General features: G+C 45.6%; 1 long non-coding RNA gene across 4 annotated transcripts in view; it reads right to left on the bottom strand.

Moving 5' to 3' along the window:
• LOC114602230 (uncharacterized) overlaps positions 1–10,907 on the bottom strand; it is a 34,047-nt gene extending 23,140 nt beyond the window's left edge. For all 4 annotated transcript variants that reach the window (XR_013393618.1, XR_013393616.1, XR_013393617.1 and 1 more), the window contains exons 1-3: positions 9,849–10,907; positions 4,123–4,201; positions 3,028–3,242 (exon numbers count right to left, since the gene is read on the bottom strand). This is a non-coding gene — a long non-coding RNA (uncharacterized LOC114602230). The remainder of the gene's footprint in view (positions 1–3,027; positions 3,243–4,122; positions 4,202–9,848) is intronic.
• Positions 10,908–14,790: the final 3,883 nt, after the last annotated feature.

Here is a 14,790-nt window from a genome sequence, read left to right as displayed (position 1 = left end):
CCCACACCCCAAACTGACCCTCCTCAAACAGACCCCATTTTTGTCTCCATCCCTCCCCCCACAGCATTTCCTATCAGAAGTAGGGCAAGTGCCACCGCCACTTCACCAAGGGACACACACCTTCCACCATCCAGAGAAAACCCTTTAATCCCAATTTTATTTTATTATTTGGTAGATTTACAAAAAGTAAAGCACACATCAATAAATAAATTTTAGAAAGGGGCAAGATTAGATGCGGACACATAAAGCACATTTTTTAAAAAACCAAGACTCCTTTTGCTCTGCTTTCCTCCCCCTTTCCTGCTGCAGCAGCCGCAGCCTCTCCTCCTTGACTACTCGCCAGGCGCCGCCACGAACTGTCCAATGGAGGAGCCTGGCAGCAGCGGGCATGGGGAGGCCGGGTGCTCTCTCGCAGCTTCCGCTGCAGCTCGGGAGAAGCACAGTCTCCTCCTCCTCCGTGAGCTCAGTTCTGGCGGCCCTGGCAGGGGAAATAGGGACATTCCGATATCAAATCAGAAGCTGGGATGACTTTCATAGTTCTGGGACTGTCCCTGGAAAATCAGGACACTTGGAGGGTATGCTAGAGTCCAGACACAAATGCAGATCACCTCCTCCAAGTTCATCAGATCCAAGGTAAAAGAAAAAAGAAAAAAAGAACATGAGCAGAAAGCTGCCTCAGAACCAAGAATTAAGAGATTTGGTGTCCAGCAACAGGCCATTTCTCTTAATTTGTTTTACAGTAACCAGGATACTGGTGAGATTTTTTAAAAATGGGGGGGGGGGGAGAGATCTGGCGAGAAAAAGTGAGCGAGGATCAGAGAGAACAAAGTGAGCGCGGATCAGAGAGAGCAAGGTGATTGCTATGACACTAAGACAATTAATCACTGCCAGAGGTCAAGGGTCACACAGCAGTGCATGCTGGGAAGAGCAGCGGGGATTCTTAGGCACTGAATGAACAGAACTGGGGCTGGGTGGGGTGAGCAGGAATAAACTGCCATGTCAGTGACTGAATAAGAGATTTGGGGTTCTTGTCACTTAACTACAAGCAAGCCCTTAATAATGAATTGATAGTGCATGGGGGCAGGGGGGCTTAACAACCCTTGTTTGTCAAAAGCACTAAAATTACCATTCATATTCAGTCTTCATATCTTTTTTTTTTTTTGTAATGAACACCCCAGGCGTCCTGTTTGATTAATAGATCACTACTTGACTGACAAGAACAAATGTGAGCACGGTGTGATTGTAAACGGTGCAAACATAAATCTACGCTGCTGCATTGCCAGTAAACAAGCTTCTTCATGAGCTAGACCTGAGAAGGAACAACACCCAGCAGACAAACAATTCACCACGCCTTCCAAAATTTCTCCAATAAAAATAGGGACGTCCTATTCTATAATAATAATAAATTTATTATTTATACCCCACCCACCTGACTGGGTTGCCCCAGCCACTCTGGGCAGCTTTCCAACATATATAAAACCACAAAAAACATTAAACATTTTAAAACATCCCTATACAGGGCTGCTTTCAGGTGTCTTCTAAGGTTGTATAGTTACAGTACTTATCTCCTCGGCTTGGGGGTCACATAACTCCATACCCTCCAACGTTTCTTTGATAAAAATAGGGGCGCCCAGTTCCAAAATTTGTTTAGGAGCAAGGCTGCTGCTGGCTGAGCAGGCCTAAGCCTGGCAGAGGAAAAACAAGCCCTTAAAATAGTATTTGAGTTATATCATCCTTTTTGCTGGCTTAACCTATGACAGGTTGTCATAGGTTAAGCTAAACGATCTTAGAATCCCACCTAAGACCCCTGTCTCTGGTCCTGCTGCCAGAACACCCCCTTTTTAGGGTTTACAATCTGCTAGGCTTGGCTCAGGCAGCTGGGTCCCATATCTGAGCTGAGGAGTTACACCTGCTTAGCCCAGCCTCAGCCATGGGTCTCTTGGATCTGCATCCTGATGGAGCTCCCACTGTGTCTAGTTTGGACCCAAGTATTTCTTGGAAAAAAGAATCTTAAGCATGCCAAGGCCAAACAAGGCCAAGACAGTATAAAACAAAATCAAGAACGGATTTTGTATATAATGGCCATAGCCAGGACACTCTACGCCAAAGCATGGAAAGAGCAAAGAGAGCCAAAGAAATTGGAAACAGTTAGGAACTTTTGGGAACAATTGGAAATAATGAATCTAACTGCAGTGATGCAATCTGGCAAACTAATAAAAGAAACAGTGATTAATTGGTTGCCTACAATAACACATATTAAAAGAGAACACAAAATATGAAATACGGGATTAAATCAACTGCTGCTGTGAGCAAAATAAAAGATTCTGACCTGGCCTGAGGAAGCTCCTATGAACGTCTCTGGATACCAAGGCGAGAATGCAGCAATCAGAAGAACATATAAGAACCTGCTGGATCAGGCCAATGGCCCATCTGGTCCAGCATCCTGTTCTTACAGTGGCCAACCACATGCCTGTGGGAAACAGGCAAGCAGGATCCAAGCGCAAGAGCCCTCTCTCTCCCCGCCTGTGGTTTCCAGCAACTGGTACTCAAAGATACTGTCTCCAAACATGGAGACAGAGCATAGCCATCATGGCTAGCAGCTACTGATAGCCCTCTCCTGCACGAATTTGTCATTTTACAGCCGTCTAAGTTGGTGGCCATAGCTGCCTCCTCTGGAAGCGAGTTCGATCGTTGATCTGCACACTGCATGAATAAGTACTTTATTTTCTCTGTCCTGAATCTTCCGACGTTCAGCTTCATTGGATGTCCATGAGTTCTAGTGTTATGAGAGAGAAAAGTTTTTCTCTCTCCACTTTCTCCATGCCGTGCATGGTTTTATAAACTTTTATCATGTCACCTCTATCATGGGGGTAAGATGAGGGCTCTGCCACGTGAGATGTAGTATGTTATGAAGAAAGTGGCAAAGTTCAGCCAGCATCCTCTGCTGATGCCTGGAACTTCGCTGACAAGACAGGGGGGTGAATTTTGGCTTACATCCTCTATCCTTACAAAGAAAGCGATTCTTACCCTGCCTGCATCCCCACTGTTTGGCCTGCTCCTGCCTCTTGTTTTCTCCAGTTCATTGATGGCAGAAGTAGAAAGAGAATCGGTGATGCTGCTGCTTTGTAACGGTTGTGTTTCCAGGTGGGCTGGCACAGATCATGTCACTGCGCTCTGAGGATGCTCTAAGGTGCGACGAGGCAGGACGTGCTTTGATGCAACCCAGAAAGGGAAAAAACTCTCTGAAGCCAAACGCCATTGACAGAAGAAAAAGAGAGGAGACGAAAAAAGGTGCTGCTTAGTAATACCACAAGACATCTCCCCCTCATCTTACAGTAATGTAAGAAACTGCCTAGTGCCTTATTGAGTTAGGACATTCAGCTCAATATTCTCTACACGGACTGGCAGCAAGGTTTCAGAGAGGGAACATTCACAGTCTTACCTGGAGACCCCAAGAATTGAACCTGAGACCTTCTGCATTAAAGCAGATGCTCCACCACTGAGCTGACGTCTTTCCTTCAGAGGTGGTTTTAGGGTAGCATGGTCAGTTGGGCTGCACTGGGTGCCAGGGCTGCAACAATGATGTAGAATGGAGCGGCAGAGGGTGCCGAAATTTGCCATCACATAGGCTGCTGCTGGAATTTGAGAGCCCAAAGTCCACCACAGCTTCCTTAAGTCTTGAGTAGGGCACCAAGACCCTTATCAAGGGTCTATTTCACAGAGGGTAAATCTATCAGTTGCTACTATCCATGACAGCTATAGTCTACCTTCACTGTGAGAGGAAGCATGCCTCTGAATGCCAGGTGACTGTGAAAAGAGAATTCCTGCAAAGCTTTTTATGGCTACGATCCTATGAACTTTTATCTGGGACTAAGCATTAATAAACTCAGTGAAATGTTCAAAGTGAGGTGAGATGGGATGGGATACCTCTTCCCTTCATGTTTAAGCAGAGGTTGGATGGTTATCTGTCACGTATGATCTAGTTGAGATTCTTGCATTGCAGGAGTTTAGACCAGGTGACCCTCAGGGTACCTTCCAACTCTACAACTCTATGATTCTCTGATCGGCCACAGTGGGCCTAACACCCCCCATCCCTTTCCCTCTTCCACGTCAGGCACTTACTTCTGGGTAAATCTACATAGGATTGCACTAAAAGATCATCAGTTGTAATTCAGTATCCAGTGAAGAATCTCAGAGGCAGCTGTGGCACAATAAAAAAGAAGTTTCAAATCAGTTTTGTAATTAAAATGGGAAGCCTTTGAGAAAATAATAAAAATACATAAAAAGAGGATGTTAAATTCCCAATCTGAACTGGAAGTTAGGTTGTTGTTTTTGACAAGATTTGGTCTTGCTGTTAAACCCATCCAGCTAAGCCTTCCCCCTGCCCCCAAACAGCAGTTTCAAGAAGTCTAAACACATGTGGACCATTAAGCCTGTTTGAGAAAGCATGAATCACTTTGGCCAACCCTAGAGACTACCAGGGAACATATTTCGTAATGTTTCTCATTCTACAAACATTCTAAAGGGTCTGATGGCAAAATGGGGCAATATGCTTTGGGGCTTACATCTCTGCAGACCTGTGTGCCATATGCCCTGAGACCATGAATAAATGAATTCAGATGCCCAGCCCCACCTAAAAGCAGAGGCTCATTTTTTATACACACACCTTCCACACACAAATCTAGATGTGCCCTCAAAATGTCTCTTAGCCTAAGAAAAAAATCAAGACACATGGTCACATGTGGAGAGACATCTGGCCACTGATTTACCGTACATCCCAGATGAATTTATGATGTAGCATGCTCCTTCCCAGCAACGTTCTTACCCTTGCAATTGCCTGTAATTGCCCCCTCCCCGTTTTTGTTTTAAAATAACAATACAATTAAAGGGGGGGGGGAATGGCTGAGGAAATAGCTGATGATTTGCTGAAGGAGAGGAAAGATAGGAATTAATCAAGGATTAAGGCTATGGGTGGGGAAGAAATTAAGTTTGGTTTTCATTTTAACATGAACCAAAACACAGCTCTCCTTCAGAACAGAATGGAATATAAAACCTGGAATTTAGGCTGCTTTTCTCAACTGCCAAAATCTCTGGGTTAAAGGGTGGTATCTGGGTTGTCTTTGTTGGCACCTGGCAAGCCTGATTCTGACCGATGGGTGCCACTCAACATGCAATGGGTGATGAGGGCATATGTAGAATTTGCTGCTAACGAGAGCACAGTTGAAGTGAATTAGAATTGCATCCTGCAGCATTTGCTTTGATGGCAGAGAATCTGTTTCAAAACCACTTTCACCACACTTAGGCCAAATTCACACCATCCATTTAGAGCACTATGATACCACTTAAACTGTCATGGCTTCCCCCATAAAATTCTGGGAGCAGTGGTTTGTTAAGGTTTCTGATAGTTGTTAGAAGACCCCTATTCCCCACACAGGGCTACAAATTCCAGTTGTGTATCAGTTCCTGTGAAGAAGGACTGATTGTTAAACCACTGTGGAAACTGTAGCTCTGGGAGGAAAACAGGGTTTACAACAACAACAACAGTAGTAAATACTGTTTGGTTGGAGAACTGCATTGCAAAAGTCAGATAACTGCAGATTTTGAAGGATAGCTGCGATTTGGTTCACATATTGTTTTAGAAAGTGCAAAGCTGATACTTTTGGCTTTAAAAGCAAACAGAATCATACCCCCCCCCCCACCTATAGCTGCACAATTCAAGCATCTTCCTTCCATCTGTTATAAGACCATGCAGCTTATTCAGCATGGCCAGAGCAAGGTTGGCGGAGGAGGGGTACCTCTTGTTCTTTGCCTTCCAGCTCCTTTTTCATCTTTCTTGTGAATTTAGAAAGCTTCATCCTTTTGAACTCTCTATTTTTTTCAAAGGCTGCCACACAAGTTTAAGGTGTCTTGTTAGTTTTGTCTCTTCTCGAGAAAAGGTTCCCTCTGTAAAACTGTCTGGGCCGGTTTCCCTCCCTTTTGCTCTCAGAAGTAAGTTTGAGGTCCTGATCCTGTCCCTCCTCAGAAGAATCAGGATCAAAAGTGACATGTTGTTCCTCCTTGCTCCCCCTTCCACTTGAGTCCAGACAAGACATCACATTGCCACAACATATTGGTCTTTCCTCTTTCATTACCAACACACCCTGGTGGCGGAATTCCACAGAGCTCCCCTTGGTATTGTCAAGAATTGAAGAAAAGGAATTCAGGAGAATGAAAGGAGACTCAGTGGCTCCTCATACTTTGCAGCTCACACAAAAGTGCAAGTTTTTGGGCCAAAGAGAAACCCAGATTTTGCTCTCAGAAAAGCATGCATGCATTCATTTCTTTATAAAGTGTTCGAAATGGATTAGCTAAATCAATTCCTCCTCCCCTCCCCCTGCACCTTTATGGAGCCCCTTTCCACGCTGGCTGTTTGCCACAGAACCCTTGCATGGTGCAAAGGATTCTGGGTAAGTTTAGCCACTGGGTTTAAGGCTCAGGCCCATACATGCCCGCTTACCTAGTAGTAGCAGCAACAGTGGTGGAAGAAGCAGCACTCTGGATCAGCCCTGCACGGCTGGTAGTTGCCATTTTAATTTCCACAATGCTCCCCAAAACATCACTCCAGGGGATTTGTGGGAAATTTAAATAGTGGCCCCAAGACCGAACCCCCCTTTTTATTTATTTGAACGTTTCTATCCCACCTTTTCACCATGGAAATCAAGGTGGTGTGTGCAGTTCTCTCTTCCCCCCTTTTTTTTATCTTGAAAACAACCCTTTGAGGTAGGGTACTTAAAGAGACAGTGATTGGCCCAAGCTTCATAGCTGAGTGGGGATTTGAACTCTGGTCTCCCAGGTCTTAGTCCAGCACTCTAACCACTATACCACAGAGAGGTTGGGGCTGGGGCCTTGACAGCTGCTATTGCCAATCCTCTAATAAACAACGATCTACCTGAGGAGCCTCAGAGTTTCTGGAACATAGCATGAAAGCTGCTTACATAGATCAGTATGTGGACATGGGCTTATTTTGCTTGTTTGGGTACTTCTGAACCCAAGTAAGGTTTCCTAAACGTGTTCTTGTCCCCTCACAGAGCTACAATTCCCAGAGTGGGTTAACAATCAATCCCTCTTCACAGGGAACTGTAGCTCTGTGAGGGCAATAGAGGCCTCCTAACAACTAGCAGCAGCCTCAGTTCCCAGGAATCTTTACCAAGTATGGATGTAATTTCCCTCAGCACTCGATCCATGAAAACAGAAACAAAACAACCATCCCAGAACACAGGCTAGTGTGCCATCTCATTTCCTGACACTCAGATTCTGATTTCGTTCCGTCACCTGAGCTGTTCTCTTGCAGCTTCGTTGCTGTTAATTGAGCCTTTGTGCCAGCATGTGCCCCAGTGCTGGCGCTGGGATGTCCTGATGCCACAGACGCCACATCTCCATGCAAATGATTATTGGAGGTATCCAGCATGATGCAAACTTTGGCTTTTTTTCGACATCAGCAAAGGAGATAATTACTGTCATGTGTATGATTTGAAGCCGCTGTGTGTGTGTGTGTGTGTGTGTGTGTGTGTGCGTGCATGTAGGCCTCGTGGCTTTCTTGTCAAGCTAGAAGGATTCATTAGAATTTCCAGCTGCCAGTAAAAAGCCTTCCTACATTCTGGGAGGTCCCAGTAATGGGGAAACACACACAAAAGGAAAACAGTTGTGCCAAAAACACATCCAGGCTTGGAAGCCATTTTATTACTCACACAGAATTAACTCTGACTAGAGATCCTGGGCCTATGTTGATCTGCGTTCCTTCTTGCAGAGAACGGAAATTCCCATGTAAAATGTTAGGGATAGGGTTGCCGGACCTCCAGGCTGACCTGAAGTCTCCACGTTTGCCTGGTCCCCTCCAGGTGGGTGAGAGTGCATTGTTTTGTATTAAAACTAAATTAAGACTATGTGTGTAAGCTTCAGCTCCACAGGATCTGTCTGTGAATTATTACATAGGCTCTCGGCAGGGGGAGGGGGGCTGCCTTCCTTTGCTCCCTCCTCTCCCAATTAACCTCCATCTCCAGGGCTCAGTGGTAGCAGGGAAAGCAGAAGAAGAATCAACAGGGGTCGCTCTCAGGTTTCGGTCTTGAAATTTCAGGATCTGGGGTGCTCCTGAGTTGGCAGCCTTAACTGGATGGGCACTTCAAACTAGTTCCTGTTCTCAAAATATCCACTGCCATCCAGGCTCCTTTCAAATAAGAGTCAAGATGTTTTGCTGGCCTTTCCGTTCTTATGGAACGGAAGAAGACACAGGATTATGGGGACAGGAAGTATGTTGTGTGGTATGGGGATATAGAGCTGAAATCTCCCCATCACTTCACCACACCTGTACTGGTTTCATAATAGGCATTGCATCAGGTTTATTACAAAGCTTGCAAGTGAGCTGTTTGCTGTAGATTTTCATCTAATGGCTGCTACTCGTTTGTGGGTGGCTGATGCTGCCATGCCTATCTGGGTGCCTAGCTGCTCCCCCACACTCAACTTTGGTAAAAAGCTGACTCCTTGAACATCCTTCCAGTTCAGGAACTGCGGAGGGCGAAACACTGAAAAATGTTTTCCTTAGGAAATGACTAGTGCAGCTGTGCTTGTATTGATTTTAAGCTTGGAAAGTGAGATGTTGGAGAAGTGCTTTCTGGAATATAAGAAAGCTGAAATGTTGCAAGTTCAAACTTTTAAATATTATTTAAGCAGGCAAACCACCGGACCTCATGGAAGCAGATACCTTATCTGGCTTACTCGGTGCCATAGTACAATGCCTTAATCCTGCCTGACGTACAACGAGTGTACTTGCTCTGCTCTGCCAAACAGAATGCTGGGTTTGAACACTGGAGGGTGCAAGGAAGGCTCAATGAGGGGCGTGGCCTAGGGACAGGGGGCGTGACTGAAGAGGAAGTGTAGCCTGGGAAGAGTCCCTGGAGGGCTACATTTGGTCCCTGGCTCTGACGTTCCCTAACCCTGTTCTAAGTAAATATGACAGGGCTCCACAGAGCACAAATTTGACATCTGCTGCTCTTACATGCATACTAATATAGGTGCTTATAGTCAAGACTCTTCTGGTTTGAGATTATTCTCTTTGTGGTCATCTCATAGGCTACTGCTCAGAGGGTTGGACTAGATGACCCTTGGGGGGTCCCTTCCAACTCTGATTCTATGGTTTTATGATCCCCCACCCTCAGGAAATCCTGTTGTTGTTGTTGTCACAATTTACTTGCCCTTTGCCCCAGGGTCCCAGAACAGGTTACAACTGTTAATGCACTTAAAAAAAAAAAGTTCAAAACAACTTACAATCATAGAAATAAGGTGGATCCTAAAAAGATATGTCTCAATTGTCGAAAGCCAGGGTAAGGAGGTGTGTCTTCAGTATTTGACAAAAGCTATACAACGAAGGTGACAGACACACCTCCGTGGGGAGGGAGTCTCACTACTTAGGGGCTGCCACAGAGGAAACCCCTCTCGGGTGGAGCAACTACCAAGAGTGCCTTTTTGCTGATCTTAGCATCCAAGAAGGTTCGTAGTACGGAAGGAGGCAGTATATCTGCTGTCCCCCTACAACAGTACAGTGGTACCTCGGGTTAAGTACTTAATTCGTTCCGGAGGTCCGTTCTTAACCTGAAACTGTTTTTAACCTGAAGCACCACTTTAGCTAATGGGGCCTCCTGCTGCCGCCGCGCCACCGGAGCCCGATTTCTGTTCTTATCCTGAAGCAAAGTTCTTAACCTGAAGCACCATTTCTGGGTTAGGAGAGTCTGTAACCTGAAGCGTATATAACCTGAGGTACCACTGTATTGTAAAGCAATTTATTTATATATATTTTTTAAACACAACAGACTTACAGTTCAAAAATCATTGACCCAGATCATTTCTGGAGGTCCCTCAACAGTGCTGAATTCTTCGGAGACTCCTTCAGCCTTCTTAAGCACATGATCCCCCACACCTGATGACTTCAAAAGTAAATAAAAATTAGGGAAAAAATAAATTGGGATAGGACTGGGAAGGGGGAAGAACACTGGTTGTCTGAATCTATATACAGTTGCCCCAAGTATATAGAAGCAAGCAAAACCAGCTTGCCAGGTTTTTAAATCAATCTCTTGCCAATGTCTGAACTTTGAAGTCAACAGATGGGTCATAATGGAAACAAGCTCGTTGCCTCCCCCCCCCCCACACACACACACCTGGGCAAAAATCCCTCCCTTCGAGATGAATTTTGCAGAAGACAGATAAACTGGAATTACCCAAGTGTTCTCTGGCCCACTTCAAAGGCTGTGTTTTTTCTGAGGACATAATCAGATTCTGATGCTCAGAGCCTGGGCCCTACCAACTGCTCATTTGATCACAACTCAAAACGGTTTTGCCGCAGAAAGATACCTAATCAATTACAGAACAGACATCTGCTCCAGCTGACGTTACTGATGACTTGGTAGAAAGAATGTGCACTACAAAGTACGGCTGCGGAGGGAGGGCGAGCAGGTGGCTGTGGGACGGAGAGGGAATTAGTGGGGCAAGAGTAATTGCAACTGGCCTCCGCCTGGTCACTAAGAGGGAAAAGCAGGGGGCCTATTGGTCCCCAATTGCAGCTGGGCTCCATGCATCCTTCCTCAGAAATCCCACTACTATTCACACAGAACATTTAAAGCACTATCACACCACTTTAAACACTCGTGACTTTCCTCAAAGTATTCTAGTAGGTGTAGTTTGTTAAGCAGCCTGAGAATCGTTAGGAGACCCCTATTCCCCTCACAGAGTTACAGCTCCCAAAGTTCCTTGTGAAGAGGGATTGATGGTTAAGCCACTCTGGGAACTGTAGTTCATTGGGGGTGTCGGGAACTGTAGCACAGGGAGTGGTAAATGGCCATTCCCAGGATTGAGGGAAACCGCATGCTTTCAATTCATCTGGCCTTTTTCTTTACCTGGCTGAAATCTGTCCTTGAATTCTGATCATGCCACTTTCTTCCCTGGATGGAACACAAACAGGGGTGTGTGCAGAAACCCGTCTAGCGAACAATGTAAATATTTTACATATATTGCTCTGTCCACTTCTATCACCAGCCCCCAGAAGGGAATGTGGCCCTCAGCCAGAAAAGAGTTTCCCACCTAAGGTATCCAGCAATTCTGGAACTATGTATGCCATTAATAGAACACACCCAAAAAAGTTCTGTTGGCTCAAACTCCTTCTTTTAATCAGGCAAGGCTAGTCTAATTCATCCCCATTTAAGTCAAAGGAGGTTTTTCTCTCCCCCCCCCCCCGCTTTTGTTTTTTCTCTCCCCCTCCCACCATCACAGATCATTCTGAGCCATCCAGTCCCGGCTCTTTTTGATGATTTCGTTGGCTGGTTTCCATTGAACATTCTTCATTGATCAATTCACTGGGCCCAGCTTTATCCTTGCCCAATCAGGACGAGAGCCTGCTGGATGGAGATGAAAATGTGCCTTGGAATCCTGTCTCTCTGCCTGTTCTGGCCAGGAGTTTTCTAGCATTCAACAACCACACATGCACACACACACACACACACACACACACACACAAACAAACAAACAAAAGCTTACTGAAGCCTGGCCAAATTTTAGCTGAATCACTCTGCTAAGCAGAGCTGCCAAATCTGACTGCCCCCCCCCCCAACTCCCAGTGAAAGGCTGCCAATCTTTTGTTGGGAATAGGCCTCTTGACATTTGCTCAAGAGCAGCAGTGGCTCAGTAGCAGCAAAAGTCTCCTTGCATTGGGCTTCCGAAAGCCAGGGGTCTACTTTAAGTAATCTGGCTACTTCTCCATACTCACCATTCTTGTCGGGGCTTATGCTTGTTTTTTGTTATTTTATGCACAGTGAAAGCTATAATCTAGCCTTGGAACAACACACACACACACACACACACACAAAATTTGCATTTAGGGGGCTTCTTTGCAGCACCAAAATAGGCAGAAGTTAAAAGCACTGTCCGTGCGTGGAGTGAATGGCAAAGGCTTGTTTTTCATCTTGCCTTTATTGAGCAGATTCCCGCAGTTTACTTTTTTTCCGAGCATCTTCTGGCATCTTTGGATCAGCCGACAAAGAAATTCTTTTTGGACTCAGCATGCGGTCAAATGAAGATCCAGTTCAAAGTGACATGAAAATCAGAAATATTGGGTAGATAACAGGTATTGTCTATTTCAAGGCCTCTGTTCTTCATTGTCAGTAGTCCCCATAACTGGAGAGACATGCTCACAAAGAAGTAAGAAATGTTCAAAGTGGGCAACAGATGCTTTATTAGAAGGCAAACCTTGCTCTTTTTTCTATTCATTTCATCCTAACACAGGCAGGTTTCCAAGTGGGAAAAAAGCAGCTTTGAAGTTCTCTTCTTCTTTCCTCTCTCTCTTTTATTTGATGGGCTTTAAAAAAAAAAAAGAGGATCCTAATTTCAAATCGCCAGTGAGGCCTTCTTAATGCTCTTAAGCTACAAAATATTATAATGCTGTAATAACAGGATCATTACCAGTCCTCCTTTATATTTAGCACCTTGTCTAATTACTTAATTGGAAAGAGTCTTCTGATGACTAGCTCTTGCCGAATGAGCTTCCCACAAAGAGAGACCCCAAAGTCACCTTGATCTTGGCAGGTACGGTGTGAGAGTGAACCTTTGACTTTAGTAGCCTGGCAATTGTTAAGGAATATGTTCCATTGCCCTGGTGGAAATTTTCTTGCTCTCTCCCCTCCACACACACACACACACACACACACACACACACACACACACATATATATATCCAAGAATTGTGCTTTAGATATCACTCAATGTTGACTACTATATTGTTCCGGCTGCTAACTGACCAGCCCTTTGTCAGGCAGATTGCTAATAGTCCAAGACAGTTGGTCGATGCCTCATCAACAAGAGCCAACAGATAAGAAACCATCTCTTGATATTTAGGAATCTCTCTGTGTTTTGGAATAAGATACCCATCAGAGTTTGTGTTTTGGAATAAGGTAACCCAACTCTAGCTGAGGGAAGGGGGCAGAGAAACAGAAATTAGGCAGAAGGAAAGAGAGTAGAGTTTCTAGTTGGACTTACCTGGGCCTGGGAGGTGCAGTCATGGTGGCAGTCGGGGGGGGGGGCACTGTCCAAGTTGCTGTCAGGCAGGTCTGCCTCACAGGGGTTTCTGTTTGCCTTCATAACTTTCAACAAAGCAAGTATCACAAAGGCAGTGTAAGGCTGCATTTTATTTCATAGGAAGGAAACTTCAGCTGGTACTGCTGTCCATAGAACTTCTCACCACTCAGAGAAGTAAGGAGTGCTTTCTCAACTGAGTGAAGCAAATGGCCTGCTAAATGAGGGCAATGGCACATCTAGTCCAGCGTCCTGTTCTCACATTGGCCAGTCAGATGCCTACAAGAAGCCTGCAAACAGTACATGAGTGGAACAGCACTCTGCCCACCTGTGATCCCCACCCCCCAAAAAACTGGTATTCAGAGGCATATTTCCCCCGACAGCGGAAGTGGAACATAGCCACCATGGCTACTAGCCATTTTTTTAAATGAACTTTTTCAGATAAAAAATACTACAGTTTAAGGGTGGGGGAATGAATGTAACCACATGCCTCCACTAGAAGCCAACAAACAAAAAGAGGGGCCAAAGAAATCAACTGGTAAAACATTAAAGAGAAGTGTTAATTTGGCTTTGGGAGAAAAGCCACAAGAGGGCCATCTCAGTCTCCCAAGAAAAGCTGTTCCAAGGTTAGGGGGCTACAGGAAAGAAAGGCCTGTTTCTTGTGGAGGGTAATCTAGGCTCCAGCAACATCTAGAGGACCACAAATGCCCCATAGCTGGAGTTCACTTCAGTCCACGCCCTTCACAAGATCTGGTAGTCTTTAAGGTGCCACAGGACCTTTCACCGATTGACTGCAACTGACTAATAGGGCTACCCCTCTGGAATTTTTCACCCAGTCAAGGTAAAAGAGCAAACATGTGTACAAGAGAACATGTGACCCAGACACTCCACGTGGCAGTTGTGGAAGGGTCATTGCTCAGTGGTAGATAATTCACGGTGCACTCAGAAGGTCCCAGGTTCAATCCTTGGAGATCTGCTGCCAGTCGTTGGCTACATTCAAAGTGTACAGGCAAAACTCCCTGATACGGCTTTAAATGGGTAGGGCTTTCCCCAAAGAATTCTGGGAACTGTGATTTGCAAAGGGTGCTGAGAGTTATTAGGAAGCCCCTATTCCTCTCCAAAAGGGACACGGGTGGCGCTGTGGGTTAAACCACAGAGCCTAGGACTTGCCAATCAGAAGGTTGGCAGTTCGAATCCCTGCGACGGGGTGAGCTCCCGTTGCTCAGTCCCAGCTCCTGCCAACCTAGCAGTTCGAAAGCACGTCAAAGTGCAAGTAGATAAATAGGTACCGCTCCAGCGTTCCCGCGCTTCCGTGCGCTGCTCTGGTTCACCAGAAGCAGCTTAGTCATGCTGGCCACATGACCTGGAAGCTGTACGCCGGCTCCCTCGGCCAATAAAGCGAGATGAGCGCCGCAACCCCAGAGTCGGCCACGACTGGACCTAATGGTCAGGGGTCCCTTTACCTTTACTATTCCTCTCCAAGAGATACAATTCTCAGAGTTCCCTGTGAACAGGGATTCACTGTTGACCACGCTGAGTATTGTAGCTCTGAGTTGAATAAGGGCCTTGTAACAGCTCTCAGCACCACTAACAAACTACAGCTTCCAGAATTCTTTGGAGGAAGCCAGAACTGCTTAAAGTGGAATGAAAATGTACGGTGTGAAAGTGGCCACTGTGGACACTATTGAGCTAAATGGACCA

Source organism: Podarcis muralis, chromosome 7 (assembly GCF_964188315.1).
Source record: "Podarcis muralis chromosome 7, rPodMur119.hap1.1, whole genome shotgun sequence".
NCBI lineage: Eukaryota > Metazoa > Chordata > Lepidosauria > Squamata > Lacertidae > Podarcis > Podarcis muralis.
Note: the sequence above shows the minus strand (reverse complement) of the source record. Positions and strands in the feature narration are given on the sequence as shown.